Source organism: Panthera pardus, unplaced genomic scaffold, assembly GCF_024362965.1.
Source record: "Panthera pardus isolate Hobbes unplaced genomic scaffold, ASM2436296v1 HiC_scaffold_24, whole genome shotgun sequence".
In the NCBI taxonomy this organism is placed as follows: Eukaryota; Metazoa; Chordata; class Mammalia; order Carnivora; family Felidae; genus Panthera; species Panthera pardus.
Window position 1 is genome coordinate 102,227,378 of NW_026526810.1, and position 18,672 is coordinate 102,246,049.

Genomic DNA, 18,672 nt, shown 5'->3' on the forward strand with positions numbered 1-18,672 from the left:
GACCCAACTTTCTACTCGAATCAGGACAATGGCCAGAGAGATCATTTTGGTCAAGGGAGAAATTAGCCAACGTTAATTCCTGTTAGTTTTCCAGGTTTGGCAGGAAACAAGAGCAGAATGAGATAAGAGCTCAGACCTTTACAGGGTGTGATTGGACTCTTGGACAAAGAGGAACAGAGCCATTTTCCTGGCCAGCTATTTTCATCCCCGGCTTAAACAACTGCTCCCAATATGGTAAAAAATATCGTGGTGAAAGATTGTCCCTTGAGATCAGCAGACCTGGCATCCTAACAGGGAGTGTTTAGCTCTAAGCCAATGTCCTTTTGTATTTATACTAACTTTGTTGTTGTTGTTGTTGTTGTTGTTGTTTAAAGTTTATTTATTTATTTTGAGAGATAACCCCAAACAGGCTCCTCACCATCAGCACAGAGCCCAATGTGGGTCCCTGTGTCAGGAACTGGGAGATCCTGACCTGAGCCCAATTCAAGTCAGACGCTTAACTCACTGAGCCACCCAGGCATCCCGGTAGTAACTTTGTTGATAAAATAGAAGCAAGTAGCTGGGCGCCTGGGTGGCTCAGTGGGTTGGTAGCAAGGTGCCTGGGTGGCTCAGTGGGTGGAGCCTCTGACTTCCACTCAGGTCATAATCTTGCGGCTCACGAGTTTGAGCCCGACATCGGGCTCACTGCTGTCAGTGCAAAGCCTGCTTCTGCTCCTCTGTCCCTCTGCCCCTTCCCCACTTGTGCTTTCTCAAAAATAAACATTAAAAAAAAAAATAGAAGCAAGTAATAAGATGGTCTCATCCTGCCTCAGATTAAGTAACATAATAGCCGCCCCTTCAGCTAAAGATACTTTGTGTTGTTCTTTAAACTCACTTATCCATCTGGCCAATCATTTAACATTATTATTTTCTATTATCATCAGGGTTGATAAATATATGATACTAGTGTCAGTTCCTCCTCCTTCTGTGCCCCTGGCAGAGACTCAGTTACTATTCAATTTGTATCCTTTCTTGCTAAATTTAGATGAAGCGCTACAATCCTTCTCAATACAGCACCCAAATTCAAGACTAGGATTTGCTCCTGGTATAAAATCCATTGCCATTCTTATTTAGGCTCTGTGGATGCCAAGACGAGGATCTGGGCAAGTCTAGTGTGGGATACAGGAATGTAAACAACGATTCTAGTTCTGAGCAATCCATGCTTCGACAGAGAGAAGTTGCGGCTTAATTTAAGAGTGGTCATGGGGGGGCGGGAAGGAGGGGAAAAGAGGTGATGGGCATGGAGGAGGGCACCTGTTGGGATGAGCGCTGGGTGTTGTATGGAAAGCAATTTGACAATAAATTTCATGTTAAAAATAAAAAAAATTTTTAAAAAGAGTGGTCAATTGTTTTTTTAGAAGAATTTATTTATTTATTTATTTATTTATTTATTTATTTATTTATTTATTTAGAGAGGGCGCAAGTGAGTGAGGGGCAGAGAGAGAGAGAGAGAGAAGCGGGGCTTGTGTTCACTCTGTGAGGGGTTCGTGCACACCCGATGCGGGCTCAAGCTCACGAACTGTGAGATCGTGACCTGAGCTGAAGTCAGATGCTTAAGCAACTGAAACACCCAGGCACCCAAAGAGTGGTCAATTGAATTCCTTTAATGGCATGAGGATGTCCAACCTGCTTGAATGCCTCAGACCATGTTATTTGTCCCGCTCAGTGCCATGTGCGATTCCGTATTGAATGTCTGCTTCTGTAGTACTCACCATATGCCACAGCATGCTTGTGTACCAAGCCACGGATGTGCTTTCAGTTGGATCAATTTGCAAAACTTGTGTGTTTTTAGCACAACTGGAGCTGACAAAGTCCCTCAGGTGGGCTGTGGGGCCCAATGGGATTTTTTGCTATAAATACAGAGGCTGGTTGTAAATAATAGCTGAGAGGCATAACATGACATCATACCGTGTTGTTGTACTCTCTCTGTTTTTTGGTGCATGGGAGAATGTGGGCGGGGCTGGGTTCATGGCAACCTTACCCTGCCAGTCAGAGATTGGAAGCACATGAGCCATCCGTTCCCATGCTCAGTGTTGTGTTTCAAAAGAACCGGGTGTGCCTCTGTTTGGCTTAGCATTACATTTTATTTTCATTTCAAAGTGTGGAGGATCTGTTTCAGTACTCCTGCCATCGGTCGAATTTGTTGGTTTGGAAAGTAGGTATTACTTTTATATCCAAACTGACATGTCTAGGAGACACCATAGATCATTACAAGACTCTAATTGGGGACATCTGAAAACATTTTGAGACACTTTATTCTGGACTCTCTTGAGCACACTAGACACAATACGGAACAATAGTCCTTTCATTTCGCGGACTAGTGGCATAGATGCCTACAAGGGAACAATAATTAAGAAATGATTCATAATATTTTCTCCAGAGACTGTTGCCATGATGATTTCGCAGCATTTACTCTAAAGGAAGCAACCGATGTAAAATGGAAATGAATACCATGGATAGAACAGAAAAGGAAAATAACAGACAATGCTTTGTTAGAGCAGCTCCATACACCCGAGAGCCCAAACTTTCCCCAAATTGGCTCTTGGATTTGTATGTATTGTATCAGGCAAAATGGTTCTATGAAAAGACACCCTAGGACCAGAAGGATCTTCTTACTTTATAGACCTTTGTTGAGATCCAAGCCATTAGTACTAAATAATGTAAAGCTAGGTAGTCTAAGAAGAGAAGCGATACTATCAGAATGATCATCTTGGAATTCAAGGAATGACACATAGACTGATACTGTGCTGTTTTGTTGAGTTGAGCCATTGACCATCAGTAAAACGTGCATTTCAAATAACTGAATCATGCTGGTACTCATAGAGGTACAAGTTTTTGAAATAATTGTTCCTAGTTGTGGGTAAAATTTACAATGATTATTTTTTCATTAACGTGTTAACTGCATGCATTATGAAAACTCTAATGTCTGCTCCTTACCATTTGGTTTGGATCACAAGCACCATATTTAACTAGGTAATCCAGGCAAGATTTTGTAGCCATATAACATATGTGAGCTTGGATTTATAAGAAGGTGATTTGATTGCAATACAAACACACTAGAGAAATATTTTAAAGTCCCTTCTTTACATAATAATAGTGAGTTGATACAATACCATTCATTTAGGATTTTGACTGCCTTAGCAATGCTGCAGCAGCAATACAGGGGGTAAGTGGGAGTCAACTGACATCATCCCGAGTCCAAAGGCATTGAGTAATTTGCTGGGATATCAAACTGGCATCTGCAGGATGGATTCCCAAGGATTTAGCTTCCAGCGAATTTCAGATCTGGAAGATGTATATAGTATCTTAAGATTGAGGTGGTTCTTGGGGGTGCCTGGGTGGCTCAGCTGGATAAGCACCTCATTTTTTATTTCTGCTCAGGTCATGATCTCATGGTTCTGGAATTTGAGCCCCATAACGGCTCCATGCTGTCAGCTCAGAGCCTGCTTGGGATTCTCTGTCTCCTTCTCTCTCTGCCCTTCCCCCACTTGCACTCTCTCTCTCCCTCTCTCTCTCTCAATAAATAAATAAACTTAAAAAAAAAGAAAAGACTGAGGCCGTTCTTGTGCAGGCCTTTTGTGTTTTTTTTTTCCAATTTTTTTTTTCAACGTTTTTAATTTATTTTTGGGACAGAGAGAGACAGAGCATGAACGGGGGCGGGGCAGAAAGAGAGTGAGACACAGAATCAGAAACAGGCTCCGAGCCATCAGCCCAGAGCCTGACGCGGGGCTCGAACTCACGGACCACGAGATCGTGACCTGGCTGAAGTCGGACGCTTAACCGACTGCGCCACCGAGGCGCCCCAGGCCTCCTGTGTTTTAACAAGGGCCTTCCCTACCTTCCAGGTGATCCTGAAGTCTAGACCACTCTATTAGAAATACTGACCCACATGGTAAAGGTCATCTAATCTCAAATCCTCATTTTACAAAGGGTCCAGAAAGGTTAGATGACTCGATCAAGGTTTGGTAGCTAATTTGCACATCTGCTCTCTTACTCCCTTACTCTCTTACTCAAAGAACCAGGAGTCCAGGAAGGTTAGCGAAGTTCCTAGATGAAATCCGGCAGAAACGCTTTTTTGGGAGTTTGTGACATTCTTCCTACCCCCGGTCGTTAACCTGCTTTCTGAGTTAGCATCTCCCCGCCCCCCTCTCTGAAGTCCCAAAACCTGGGAAGAAAGTTGCCAGGCCACGGCGGCCGCGGGGCCTGCGAGGTGGGAGGCGGGCGGCCCCGCCTCCGGTGCTCTCGGGCTAGCTTCACACTGGCCGCGGAGCGGCGAGCGCGGGACTCAGCGGCAGGCGGCGGGCGGGGAAGGCGCGGGGCGTGGTTTTCAGCTTTCCGAGCGCCAAGGAGCGGAGCGCGCTCTGCTGAGCCCCGAGCCTTCTGGACCGAAAAAGCGGACGCGAGGACGAGTAAAAGGCGCGATCGAGGGAGCAAGGCAAGCAGGGCGCCGACCCGGGCCCGCCCCAGCCCGCGCCCTCGCCCCTCGCCAGGCCAGCGGCGGGTGAGCGCGGCCGCGGGCCCCCAGCACCCCGGTGCGCCCCGGAGAGAGCGGGCTGTGGCGGGGAGGAAGAGCGGGAGGGAGGGAGCGCGGGAGGGAGGGGAAGGGGCGGGGGCGAGGGAGGGAAAGGTCCCCGAGCAGAGTGCGGGGGACAGCAGGCACGAGAACCGACCCGATGTCGGGGTCCGAGCCAGGCCACCGGAAACTTTGCCCAGGTGGGGAGAGCGGGGTGCGTGGAGGGCGCCGCAAACTTGTCAGCGGGCGGGGCGCTCCGGGGATTGGAGCGAGCGCCAGCGGGTGGCGTTTGTCTCTCCGGCTTCTTTGTGTCACCTCCGGGCCCCAGCCCGCCGGTCCGCCCGGCTCAGAAAGGGGCTGCGCTGGGGGCTCGGCCCTGATCCCCCCTGCCGCCCCCTCCCGGCCCAGGCCCCAGCGCTCGGGATCCGCTGATTGTTTTCTTTCCTCGCGTCAAGCCTGGGCGGGAAAGATTTTGAACCCCGCGTGAGATAGAACGTGGAGAGCAGCGGCTCACAGATTGCCAAATCGTGGGCGGCGCGAGGCTCGCCCCGAGTCCCCGAGAACCCGCGGGCCGGGGCGCACCCGGGCTGGAGAGGGCGCGGGGACCCGCCGGCCCCTGCGCTCCAGTAACCGCGGCGGGCGCGGCAGCCAAGCGCCCCCGCGCCAGGGGCCGCTCGGACTGCTCGGATTATAATTCCATTTTGATTGCTTGGGGTCTTTGTTGTCTGAAATTGCCTTGAGGGTCTGACGGTAGCACCTTTTCCTCCTTAGGTTATTTTCCTAATGTTAAAAAAAAAAAAAAAAAAAAAGCAGGGGGCGGGGAGAGTTGTGTGGAATCGGTACTGCTCGAAACTACGTGAGCCACCTTTTTAGATGGAGCTTGAGAAGTCCCGTGTAACATTTGCCTTTGTGGACGCTTGTTATTTCCGAAAGTTATTATTTTCCCCTCCCCTAATGGAAGGGAGCGTCTGAGCTGGATGCTAGCAGGCACGATTGTGTACAAGCACCAGCAAGTCAGAGCCAAACCGAGAGGCTTCTTTGTAGCCGCTCTATACTTCTGCATCTTTTTCTTTTTAGAAGTTCGTTTGATTTCAAGCAACTTTCATCTGCTGTTTTGAAAGTTTCCATAGCTCCGAAGTCCTCCTTGCAGATATTATATGGTTGTGCTAGGATGAGTTCGGCCGCGTTTAGGGTTGGGGGTTACAATTAAACATCTGAACCATACCTGGCCCTTTGCCGCTCTGGGTCCCTGCCATTGAGACCTTGTAAATATCGCCAGGAGAGGGTGTTCACCTTTTATGAGATGGAATATTTGGCGTGTTTTTGTACGTGAATGCATGACTCCTTCTTTAGTTTTATTTCTGGAAAACTGTCGAGACTTCCAAAGGCTTTTCCCGAGATAATTACTAAACGGTCTTAGCCCCGCCATTATGGCCACCTGCCCCAAAGCACCACGAGGGAGAAGGGAGCAGGTGTAATCCTCATTAAGTTTTGGGTTTTTTTTTTTTTTTTGGCGATAAAGACTCTGGAGATGTCAAAATAAATAAAAAGTGGAAATTCTTAGTTCTTTGTTCACCTGTTTCAGTTAACTGAGCCTTATTTGAATTCAGTAAAAATGAAAATCAAACCAGTTTGGGTCAGCTTAACCTCGTACATTAAGATTACTAAAAAAGAAAAAAAAGATCATGTGAGTAAGTTCACCCAATTAGAAATTTTAAAGGCATTTCAGTGCATTGGTGCTAATTGTGTTTGCGGGATACTGCAGTATGTTTTGAGAACTGAGTCACAATGGGATTATTCTAGGTAGTGCCCTCAGTAGTTTAAAGTTTATTAATTTTTTAATGTTTATTTTTGAGAAAGAGACAGAGTATGAGTGGGGGAGGGGCAGAGAGAGAGGGGGCCCAGAATCCAAAGCAGGCTTCAGGCTCTGATCTGTTAGCACAGAGGCTGACCCGGGCTTTGAACCCACAGACCATGAGATCATGACCTGAGTGGAAGTCAGATGCTTAACCCACTGAGCCACCCAGGCGCCCCTATGGTAGCTTAACAATTTAAAGCTCAAAAATAGAATCAGCCATGCCTTGATAAGTAAGGAACAGGGTGAAAAGCAACTGATTAATTTGTCATTACTCATCATATGTTTTTAATATAGATTTTTAATAACTTCACGAAATTATTCATTTACTCAAATAAGCTTTTACCATATGTCGGCCACTGTGCTGAAATCTGGAGTTCCAAACAAAAATAGTTACCATTTATGGAGCGCTTATTCTGTACCAGTAAATGCTTTGCATAGATTACCTCATTCATCTAATACATATTTATTGAGTGCCTACAATGTATTGTGGTAGGTGCCGGAGTTAACAACAGCACGGGGACTGCTGTGGTTCCCGCCAGCAGCGGGGAAGATCTGGGGAAGATCCACAGAACGTGAAAAACATTAGCAAACTAATTGCAGATTTTAAAATGTCCATCAGATCGCACACTTCCCTGTTGAAAGCCCTTCAGTGGTTTCCCATCCCTGAGTGAAAGGCAGACCTGACTGTGGGCCCAGAGCTTACCCACGTCTGGTCCTCCTCCTTCCCCAGTCCTACACCTTTTTGCTGTACTTCTTCTTGTTCATACTTCTGCAGCCAAACTAGTTTCCTTGCTGTTTGAGGTTACCTTTGGACTTGCTGTTGCCTCTGCCTGGAATGCCCCCGGCCCAGCCCTCATTTCTGTCTGGCTCCCTCCCTGACCGCCTTCACTTCTTTCCTCATTATTGTGTTTTCAGAAGGGCACCTGGGTGGCTCAGTGGGTTGAGCGGCCAACTCTTGATTTCAGCTCAGGACATGATCTCACAGTTCATGACACGTGGGTTCACGTCAGGGCTCTGCGCTGACAGCACGGGGCCTGCTTGAGATTCTCTCTCTCTCTCTCTCTCTCTCTCTCTCTCTGCCCCTCCCATGCATGCTCTCTCTCTCTCTCTCAAAATCAAGAAACTTAAAAAAAAAATTGTGTTCTCAGTGAGCCTTGGCAAAACCCCAGATTTAAAATCACAGCCCCTCTTGCAACCCCCGTTCCCTTTCCCCTGTTCACAATTTATTTTTCTCCATGGCACTTATTTATTTTTTTTTTTTAAGTTTTGAGGGAGAGAGACAGAATGTGAGCAGGGGAGGGGCAGAGATGGAGAGAGATGCCCAGAATCCGAAGCAGGCTCCAGGCCCCGAGCTGACAGCGCAGAGCTCTCCGTGGCCCTTATGACGGTGGAACTAACATACTCTCTGTTTTTTACTCACTTGTGAATGGTCCGTCTTCCCCCACTGGATTGCACTCCATCCATGCTGTCGTGGCCACTGTTGTAGCCTCAGACCCTGGAACGGTGCCTGGCGTGCGGTAGGGCCTTGAGAACTATTTGTTGATTGAACGTTGAATAGAAGGAAGGAGACCATGGGATGCTGAGACCGAGACCAGGGGCTCCTGTGTTAGTAGTGAGATGGCTTCTCTGTGCAGCTGACAGTTAAGCTGTGTCTTTGATGAGAAGGAGCCGGCCATGTTGTTGGGGCGGGAGATGGTGGGGAGGTTAGAGACTTGGAAGAAGATCAGCAGTGGAAATAGCATTGAGTCAGGAGTGAGCTGGGCAGCGTGTGGATTTGTTGGAACTGGGAGAAGCTGGTTGGGCCTGAACACTGTCAGCTGGTGGGAAGGGACTAAGTGAAGACAATCACTTAATCGAAGGATCGAGCAGGGCCTTCTTGTAGGCCAAGGTGTGGATAAATTCCCATTGAATCCTCATATAGCCTATGAGCCCCGGTTTATAGGTTCTAAAACTGGGCATCAGGTAACTTTCTGAGGTTACCTGGTAGGTGAATGGCAGAGCCTAGGATAGGAAACCAGGCTCTCTGACCTCAAAACACTTACATTTGACCATAGTGCCAACATCAAAAGACAGAGTCCCTGTCTCGATGGACGAGCCGTGGCAACATATACCTGACAGTGCTGGAAAAGATGCGTTCTTCGGGACTGTGGTGGGAGGAAGGCACCTGGTTCTTCCCCGGCGTGGAACAGGCCAAACTGGAAACCCTAAAGCATTTTTCCTTTTTTTTCTTATTAAGAACTATTTCCCATTGGCTACATCTTAATTAAGAAATCACGTTAATGTTAAATGCGACAGCCTGTTGTTCAGGGTTTCACTGTGCGTTCACTTTTTATCCTTGCTTTCACATCGACCAATGACCTGTGTCATATGCCCCCCTTTCCTACTTTTACCAAGTAAAGGAGTGGGTCTGGAATAGTGTAGAATCCCTTAGGTTTAAAGCCTGTAATTCTTCACTGAATTGCAGGTTATGCTCTTTTTTGATGGTTATCTTACACCGTCTGCACTTTGTGGTTTAGTGTGATAATTCTTTTTTTTTTTTTTAGTTTAAGTTTATTTATTTATTTTGAGAGAGACAGAGACAGTGTGAGTGGGGGAAGGGTAGAGATAGGGGGAGAGAGAGAATCCCAAGCGGGCTCCGCACTGTGAGCGCAGAGCCTGACGCGGGGCTCGAACTCACGAAACCGTGAGATCATGACCTGAGCCGAAACTGACAGCCGGATGCTTAGCTGACTGAGCCACTCAGGCACCCCTAGTGTGATAATTCTTACACTGGCTCTGGTGAGTATAATTGACACATGGTAAGCCACACGTTTAGAGTGTGAAATTTGCCATGTTTTTAACTTCTGTGTGGACTTGTGAAACCATCTCTCCTTTCAGCCCCTCCCTACACCTGCATTCTCCTACCCCAGACAGCCAAAGATAGCTTTCTGACTCTATGGATTAGTTGGTATTTTTAGAATTTTGTGTAAATGGGATCATATAGCAGGGTCTCTTTTTTGTCTGGCTTCTTTCACTTAGCATGATTATTTTGAGATTCCTCCACATTGCGTGTATCAATGAGTCATTCCTTTTTGTTGCTGAATGGTATTCCACTGTATGGATATACCCCGGTTCTTTCGTCCGTATACCCATTGATTGGCATTTGGCTTTTTTTTTTTTTTTTTTTCCAGTTTTTGACTATTAAAAAGAAAGCTACTGTGAACATTATACAGTCTTGTGTAGGCATCTGCTTTTATTGCCCCTAGGTAAGTGTTTAGGAGTGCAATGGCTGGATCATATGGTAGATATATGTTTTGGAGTGGTTATTATCCATTGTACATTCCCAAAGTTGCATGCGATACTTCTGCATCCTTGCCAACACTTGGTATGGTCAGGCTTTTCATAGACTTCTACTAGAGATGTAGTGGTATTCTCAGTGTGGTTTAAATTTGCATTTCCCTGATGACTAATCATATGCTTATTTCCCACCCATATATCTTCATTATTGAGGTTTCTGTGTATATTTTTTGCCCATTTTTTTTTTATTGGGTTGGTTGTTTCCTTATTGAGTTTTGAGAATTCTTTATATATGCATACACATATATACTTATTTTTTTTCTTCAATATATGAAATTTATTGTCAAATTGGTTTCCATACAACACCCAGTGCTCATCCCCAAAGGTGCCCTCCTCAATACCCATCACCCACCCTCCCCTCCCTCCCACCCCCCATCAGCCTTCAGTTTGTTCTCAGTTTTTAAGAGTCTCTTGTGCTTTGGCTCTCTCCCACTCTAACCTCTTTTTTTTTTTTTCCCTTCCCCTCCCCCATGGGTTTCTGTTAAGTTTCTCAGGATCCACACAAGAGTGAAACCATATGGTATCTGTCTTTCTCTGTATGGCTTATTTCACTTAGCATCACACTCTCCAGTTCCATCCACGTTGCTACGAAGGGCCATATTCCATTCTTTCTCATTGCCACATAGTACTCCATTGTGTATATAAACCACAATTTCTTTATCCATTCATCAGTTAATGGACATTTAGGCTCCTTCCATAATTTGGCTATTGTTGAGAGTGCTGCTGTAAACATTGGGGTACAAGTGCCCCTATGCATCAGTACTCCTGTATCCCTTGGGTAAATTCCTAGCATATACTTACTTATTTTTAAGAAAGAGAGAGAGAGCGTGCACACAAGCAGGGCAGGGGAGGGGCAGAGAGAAAGAGGAAGACACAGGATCCGAAGTAGGCTCCTGGCTCTGAGCTGTTAGCACAGAGCCCAATGCAGGGCTTGAACTCACGAACCAAACCATGAGATTACGACCTGAGTGGAAGTCAGAAACTTAACCAACCGAGCTGCTCAGGAGCCCCACTTTTTATTTTTTTTAATTTTTTACAAATTATTTTTGAGAGAGAGAGAGGGTGACAAAGGATCTGACACAGGCTCCATGCTGACAGCGGAGAACCTGATGTAGGGCTTGAACTCATGAACCTGGAGATCAGATCTGGGCTGAAGCCAGATGCTTAACCAACTGAGCCACCCCGGTGTCCCCCCACGGATTCTTTATATTTTCTAGAAACAAGTTCTTTATCAGATACATTATTTGCAATAGTTACTTTCAGTCTATTCCTCGTCTTATGTTCTCTTAACAGTATCTTTGAAGATCAGAAATTTTAAATTGTAATGAAGTCCAATTTATCAATTTATTCTTTTATGAATTGTACTTTTGATATGGTACCTTGAGAAATTTTTGCCTAACTCAAGGTGACAAAGATTTTTTTCTAAGAGTTATAAAACTCTTAGGAAAGCTCTATCAAAGAATGTAAACCTATAAACTTTTCATTTTACATTTAGGTCAGTTTACTTTGAGTTAATATTTGTTTACAGAGGGAAGTGTGGGTTGCAGTTTACCCTACTGCTGCTGGGAACCCTTGGCGATTTCTAGAGATAGGTAATGTATGGCGGCGATGTCTTGTGTGTGTTAGGGGTTGGGGGGTGGGCGGCATTTGCTGTTGGCATCTAGTGGGTCAAGACCAGGGATGCTGTTCAGGAACCTACAGTGAACAGGAGAGATCCTCTAAACAAAAAACCATTGCGACAAAACCTCAGTAGCACCAAGGTTTAGAAGGTCGTCACTTTAATTGACCTTTTCGATGAACCGGCTATTGGTTTTATTGGTATTCTCTTGTTTTTCTGTTTTCTATTTAATTGACTTTTCATTCTGATCCTTATTATTTCCTTTCTTCTGCTTCCTTTGGGTGTAATTTGCTCTTCTTATTCTAGTTTCTTTAGGTCACTGATTTTGTGACTGTTTTTCTTTTGCCGTATAGATGTTTAGTGCTGTAAATTTCCTCCCGGGTACTGTTTTAGTGACATCTCACAAATTTCGATACAGTGTGATTCTATTTTTATTCGGTTCAAAATACTTGAAAACTTTGTTGTTGTTGTTGTTGTTGTTATGTTCTCGGACCCTGAGTTACCCAGCAGTATATTGCTTGGTTTCCAAATATTTGTGGATTTTCCAGAGATCTTTCCACTACTGATTTCTAATTCAATTCCATTGTTGTCAAAGAGCCGTACTTTGTGTGGCTCAAATCCTTTTACGTTTATGGAGAATTATTTTATAGCCCAGAATATAATTTCTTTACGTAAATGTCTCATGTGCACTTGAACAGAGTGCTTATTCTGATTGTACCATGTCAGAGGAATATCAACAGGACTTATCCCTATTCAGGTTAACCTTGATCACCTGGATGAGGTACTGTTTGTCAGGGTTCTCCCCTGTAAAGTTACTTTTTTTCTCCCCCTTCTGTACGTACTTTTTGGTAAGGGAGTCACTATGTGCAGCTCATGCTTAAAGAGTGGAGAGTTATGCTTCACTGCCTTGAAGAGTGTTGCTTTTTTATCCAGTGTGATGAACTCTGTCTGTTAATTGGGTTGTTTAGACCATTTATATTTTAAGTGATTATGAATATGGTTAGGTTTAAATCTAGAACCTTCCTATATGTTTTCTGCTTTTTTCATCTGTTCTTTGCTCCTTTTTTCTCCTTTTTGGTCTTTGGATTTATTGATTATATATAAATATATATACACATAATCTATATATCTATATATATATATATTTTTTTTTTTTTTACTATTTTTGTATATAGTAAAGGATAGAAAATTTTTATATATAGTAAAGATATCCTTTTTTGGCTTATTAGCTATCATTCTCTATTTTGTTACTTTAGTGGCTGCTTTAGGGTTTATAGTATACACCTTTAACTTACACAGTTTACCTTCAAGTGTTATAATCCCATCTCGTGTATGGATGAAAAACCCTGTTTGTAATAGTATATTTCCATTACTCTCCTCTTGACCTTTGTGTTATTGTCATATATTTAAAGAAGTAGTGAAATTCAGAAATCAGAACATAGTTCATTTTCTTTAAACATTTTTTTTTTAGGGGCGCCTGGGTGGCTCAGTCGGTTAAGCGTCTGACTTCAGCTCAGGTCATGATCTCACAGTGTGTGGGTTCAAGCCCCACATTGGGCTCTGTGCTCACAGCTTGGAGCCTGCTTCGGATTCTATGTCTCCCTCTCTCTTTGCCTCTCCCCTGCTCATGCTCTGTCTCGCTGTCTCAAAAATAAACATTAAAAATTTAAAAAAAATTATTTTTTAATGTTTATTTATTTTTGAGAGAGAGAGAGAGAGACGGAACGTGAGCAGGGGAGGGGCAGAGAGAGACGGAAACATAGAATCTGAAACAGGCTTCAGGCTCTGAGCTGTCGGCAGCTCTGAAGCTGTGGGGCTCAAACTTGTGAACCGTGAGATCATGACCTTAGCCGAAGTCAGCGCTTAACCGACTGAATTGCTTAGACGCCCCAGCATAGTTCGTTTTCTTACACTAAATCTGCTGACTTGCCATGGAACAGATCATTGCTATGATGCAAAGATACTTCAGGAAACTGGAGGGTATTACAACATTCAGAACACCCGGACTTGGAGAACTCTCCAGACAGGCACTGCAGAGCGTGTTGTGCTTCTTTTCTTTCCTCTGGGCAACATCAGGAGGAAGAAGGTGGATGGGGAAAAGGAATCAGTCCACCTGTGCTGATATTTTCCAGGCTCTGAGAAACTTCAAAACATGAGTTTGGAAGCATTCCTTTCTTTGGATGGCGTGTGAGATGAAAAGTACTCGGTTATAGCTCCTCAGGTCAAAGTAACATGTTTGACAAAAGTGAACCTCAAGTTTCTGCTTGTCAGAGTCCATATTGGATTGAAAACTCCAGTCTGAGGGACGCCTGGGTGGCTCAGTCAGTTAAGCGTCTGACTCTTGATTTTGGCTTAGGTCATGACCTCTCAGTTCCTGAGATAGAGCCCTGTGCTGGCAGCATGGAGCCTGCTTAGGATTCTCTCTTTCTTCCTCTCTCTGCTCCCCTGCCCCTCCTCTCAAAGTAAATAAATAAACTAAAAAGAAAACTCTAGTCCGAGATGCAGTTCTTGGATCTCTCTAGAATTTGCCATCTACTTGTTGGCGCTGGTTCCAGCTGACTTTTGGTCTTGCTTTGAGTATCGCCAGTGTTTGCTGTTTGTCGTCAGTGAGTAGCTTCTGTCTATCCGGGCGTGCAAATGTGTCCCTATTCTGAATATTAACACACTGGCAAACACTTGACTCTAAATGAGTGGGAAAACTCCATTCACTCAACAAGTTAATTTATCTTGTAAATATTTATTGAATCTGGGCTCTGGAACATTTCTGAAAATTGATGTCCCTTGCTCTTAGAAAGGCAATTGTCCAATAGGGGCAAGGCCCACACGCAGAGGAGCATGGAATCCAGTGTGGTAACTGGTGATCCCTGCAAAGGAGACACGAACAGGGCAATGGGAGGGAGCTTAACACAGTGCTTGCCTGATTGTGTTCTGGGGACCAGCAGCATCCATTCTACCGAATCGGAAACCTTGAGGGGGCGGGGATGGGGGGGGGGGGCGGCAGCAGTCTTTGTTTAACAAGCCATCCAAGTGATTCTGATGTACGCTCTCAAGTTTGTGAACCACTGGCATAGAGGATTAGATGATCTCTGAGATTTTTTTCACAGCTCCAAAATTCTAGGAGTATGATTTAGAAATGTGATATTTACTCCATTGTCCTCCCCCCCCCCCCCCCCCCCCAGCTTATGCTCTAACAATTTATGAAGTGCATCACCTTAGTTCCAATGTGTGTTTTTATTACTCGGTTTCCCCTCTTGTACCCATTATTCATTATGAAGTACGGCATTGGTGTCAATGATTCCTCATTATGTTTCCTCACGTCTTTGGCTCCTTACAGATGACAGCCAGCCTACAGAGAACAGCAGTTGTGCCGCAGAATATCAGTCCATAAAATACCAAGTCCTTCCTTACTGAAGTTAGCTCACTGCTAATTAAGGGTTTTCTCCCATATCATTTAGATTAGGAGCCATTGTGAAGTGCTTTGGGTATACGGGGTTGTATGTGTCTCCACATATTTCCCAGTGGGCACCATTGCTTTCCTACGTAGTGTCATGTTCGCCAATGTGAGTTGACGGGTTTCCAAGGCTAAGCCACATCTGAGGGTTTTGTAGCCAGGGATGTCCAAGGCATTTATTGCCCCACCGTTTGTGTGTTTGTTTGTTTCTTTCATAATAGTGTATTTGAGAGAGGAAGAGACAACGTGAATCGGGGAGGGGCAGAGCAAGAGGGAGAGAGAGTCCCAAGCAGGCTCTGCAGCCCGGTGTGGGGTTCAAACCCACAAAACTGCAAGATCATGACCCGAGCAGAAACCAAGAGTCAGACACTCAGCTGAGCCACCCAGGAGCCCCAACACCTCACAGCGTTGGGTAGGGGCGCCCGGGTGGCTCAGTCAGCTAAGCGTCTGACTTCAGCTCAGGTCATGACCTCACGGTTCGTGAGTTCGAGCCCCGCGTCGGGCTGTGTGCTGACATCTCGGAGCCTGGAGCCTGCTTCGGGTTGCGTGTCTCCCTCTCTGCCTCTCCCCTGTTGGTGCTCATGCTCTGTCTCTCAAAAATAAATTAACGTTGAAAAAAAAAAAAATAAAAGGAGTGTTGGCACTGATGAAGTGTCATGTAAAACATTAATTGCTATGTGGGTAAAACAGAAACTCAAAATTGTGATGTTATGTCTGACACTGGAGCAGTAGTAAATTGGATTTTATTTTTATTTATTTAGTTTGAAAATGTTTATTTTGAGAAAGAGAGAGACAGAGAGCACGTGGGAGGGAGGGTCAGAGGGACAATCCCAAGCAGGCTCTGTGCTGTCAGCGTGGAGCTCGAACCCACAAACCGTGAGATTGTGAACCTGAGTGGAAATCAAGAGTCGGGTGCTATACTGACTGAACCACCCAGGTGCCCCGTTAACTGGATTTTAAGAAAACGTTATTACGAAAATTTTCACGTATATTCACAAGCAGAGATCATCATGAAATGAACTCCTGTGTCAATATTACTCAATATCAGTAATTATTAAATCCTGCCAATGTGGTCCTACCTGTATGTACCTTCACCTACCCCCCCCCCCCCATGCTGGATTATTTTGAAGTAAATTCCACATATATTATTTCATCCGTAAGTAATTAGATTTTAAATTATTTGAGCTGTTAAGATGCTAGAGATAAATATGAAACTGAATCACAAATAAGCATTTCATGGTTACACATTAAATTATAGATCCAGTTTATCTGGAGTTCACTTACACAAAAGGTAAAACAGTTGTGTGGAGACGTGTACATAGATTCCTATCAAAATTCACTAAAAATAAATATACTGGCTATATCAGTGAATACATTCTTTTTTTTAATTTGAGAGAGAGAGAGAGAGAGAGAGTGAGTGAGTCTTGAACAGGCTGCACTCTTAGCTCAGAGCCTGACACTGGGCTCGACCTCACGACTCTGGGATCATGAACTGAGCCGAATTCAAGAGTCGACGCTTAACTGACTGAGCCACCCAGGCATCCCATTAGTGAGTACATTCTATCTGAATATTTTATAAACCTTCATTATCATGATAGCAATATATACATGATACTTATAGATAATGTTCCAGAAGAGTAAGAAAGAATACAAACCCACATACTGCCAAAATTGAAATATTTTGCTTGAAGGGGAACCTCTAATTTGAAAGACATGTTTTGGGGGAGGGAGGTATCAGAAGAAAGTTTGTAGATCTCTAGGCAGATTTTTAGTGTATTTAAATTAAAAATTCTCACTATTCATTTTAGCAATTCTGTTGCTTTTTTTTGAAAAGGTATTGGGGCATCTGCGTGGCTCAGTCTGGTTAAGGTCTGACTTCGGCTCGGGTCATGATCTCGCGGTTCACCAGCTGGAGCCCCTCGTAGGGCTCTGTGCTGACAGCTCGGAGTCTGGAGCCCGGTTTGGATTCTCTGTCCCCTTCTCTCTTTGTCCCTCCTCCCCGTGCTCGCTCTCTCTCTCTCTCTCTCTCTCTCTCTCAAAAAATAAATAAATAAATAAATAAACATTAAAAATTTCTTAAAAAAGAAAAGAAAGGAAAAGGTACTTAACATTTACGGATGAACAACACATCTTAACAAAAATCCACTCACCTTAGTCCATGTGCCACACACAGTCTTTTCATTGACACTAGAGCTCAATTTCGTTAGGAGCTCAGGCTGCAGGACACTTCATTCATGTTTGGGGTCGGGGGAGGTGTGTGTGCAGAGTTAACCCATGCAGACAGACCACCTGTTTCCTCCTGCTCTGGCTTTGCGGTACAAGTTGGGGTACCTTGAGGAAAAGATGATTGTATTACAGCTGAGATCTTCAGGTTTGGCTACTTCTGTGTGATACAGCCATTAATGGGTCATACCGTAGAAATTGGCTAAGTTTTGTTTAAAAAACGATTTCGTTAGGGGCATCTGGGCGGCTCAGTCAGTTAAGCGTCCAACTTTGGCTCAGGTCGTGATCTCAGGGTTTGTGAGTTGCAATCCTTTCATCGGGCTCTGCGCTCACAGCACAGAACCTGCTTGAGAATCACTCTCCCCCCCTCTCTCTTTCTGCCCCCTCCCCTGCTCACTGTCTCTCTCTTTCTTAAGATAAATCAAAATAAAAGGAAATTAAAAAAATAAAAAAGATTTAATTACTCAGAAGTAATTTTTATCTTAAGTATAAATTGAAGCAAAAGAAACAAAATAAATAGACTGCTTCCCATGCCCCCAAGACAAATAACAAAGGAAAAATCCCCCTACAACTTAAATGCATGGAAGCTGTTAGTACTATGGTAGGTTACAGCCAACATACGATGGGATCATTTGTTACACTTGATCTTAGTCAAAAGGCTGAGAAGTGATTAATGAGATCATTTGCCAGAATAATGCATGCTACCTACAGCTTTTAGCTCAAAATTTTGAACTAGTGATTCAGAAAGAAAAGAAAATAAAGGAATGCCTACTATAAATTCTGGTTTTAAAACTGTTAAAGGTGTGTTTTATTATTTACACTTGTATGTTGACAGGAAAAATGGGTCACAAGTGTTCTCTTGAATATCCTTTCTAATCATCTCATGACACTGAGTAAGAATTTTTCCTTTGTTAATAGACTTTTGTTTAAAAGAAAGCCTGTCACCTTTGTAGTCTTTGTACTTTCTTTCATGATGGGAAGCTTTAACTTAGTTGTGTAATAATTAATTTTATAGGTAGTGTTTAGTCCAGAACTGGTTATGATTCCTTCTAGGCCAGATGAAAAGAAACTCCAGAATGTTTATAACCACAGGTTGATGATTTGGTTACAAGACTCTGTTGGTGATGCTTTCTGAGACTTGGAAAGTAAGCTTGCCCCTTTCATGAGTCATCATGTTGTCTCCCAGTTGGCTATGTGTTTTCTTAGTTACTGCTGCTGATTTCAGGTTTGAGCAGGACAAGTAGGTTTTGGAATGATCCAACATATTCTTTAGGTTATACATGCCTGTTAAACCTTATAAACTGACTTAATGTTGTATGTTCCGTGAAGAAGGGAAGATTTGATGGTCTGCCTGTCCCTGTCTTCCAAATTATTATTTTTTTTTTCTGATTTGCTTTTCAGGGGTTTGGGGGTGGGGGTAGGAAAAGAGAAAAGTGAATCTGGGAGACTGTCGATATGCTTGTTTATGACCCCGGACGAGAGCAGAGCCAAAATGGCCTCTATGTGCTGATAGGATAAAATATAATTTACTGGAGTCCTGGTCTTGGGGAATAGTCCCACGTGTATAAGTACTAAAAGAACGAGGGATTTTTGGAAATGGCTGTGGTATAATGTAATGGTTAAGAGCGTGGCTT

The 18,672-nt window shown here is 44.1% G+C and overlaps 1 protein-coding gene across 11 annotated transcripts in view; it reads left to right on the forward strand.

Moving 5' to 3' along the window:
* The first annotated feature begins 4,326 nt into the window (after positions 1–4,326).
* SYNE2 (spectrin repeat containing nuclear envelope protein 2) overlaps positions 4,327–18,672 on the forward strand; it is a 339,505-nt gene continuing 325,159 nt past the window's right edge. For 6 of the 11 annotated variants that reach the window (XM_053889477.1, XM_053889480.1, XM_053889483.1 and 3 more), the window contains exon 1: positions 4,328–4,540. The gene's annotated coding sequence lies outside the window, so the exon portion shown is untranslated. Of the gene's footprint in view, positions 4,541–4,659; positions 4,753–18,672 lie in introns of those variants that run through there. The other 5 variants (XM_053889485.1, XM_053889486.1, XM_053889482.1 and 2 more) reach the window with 3 other exon arrangements.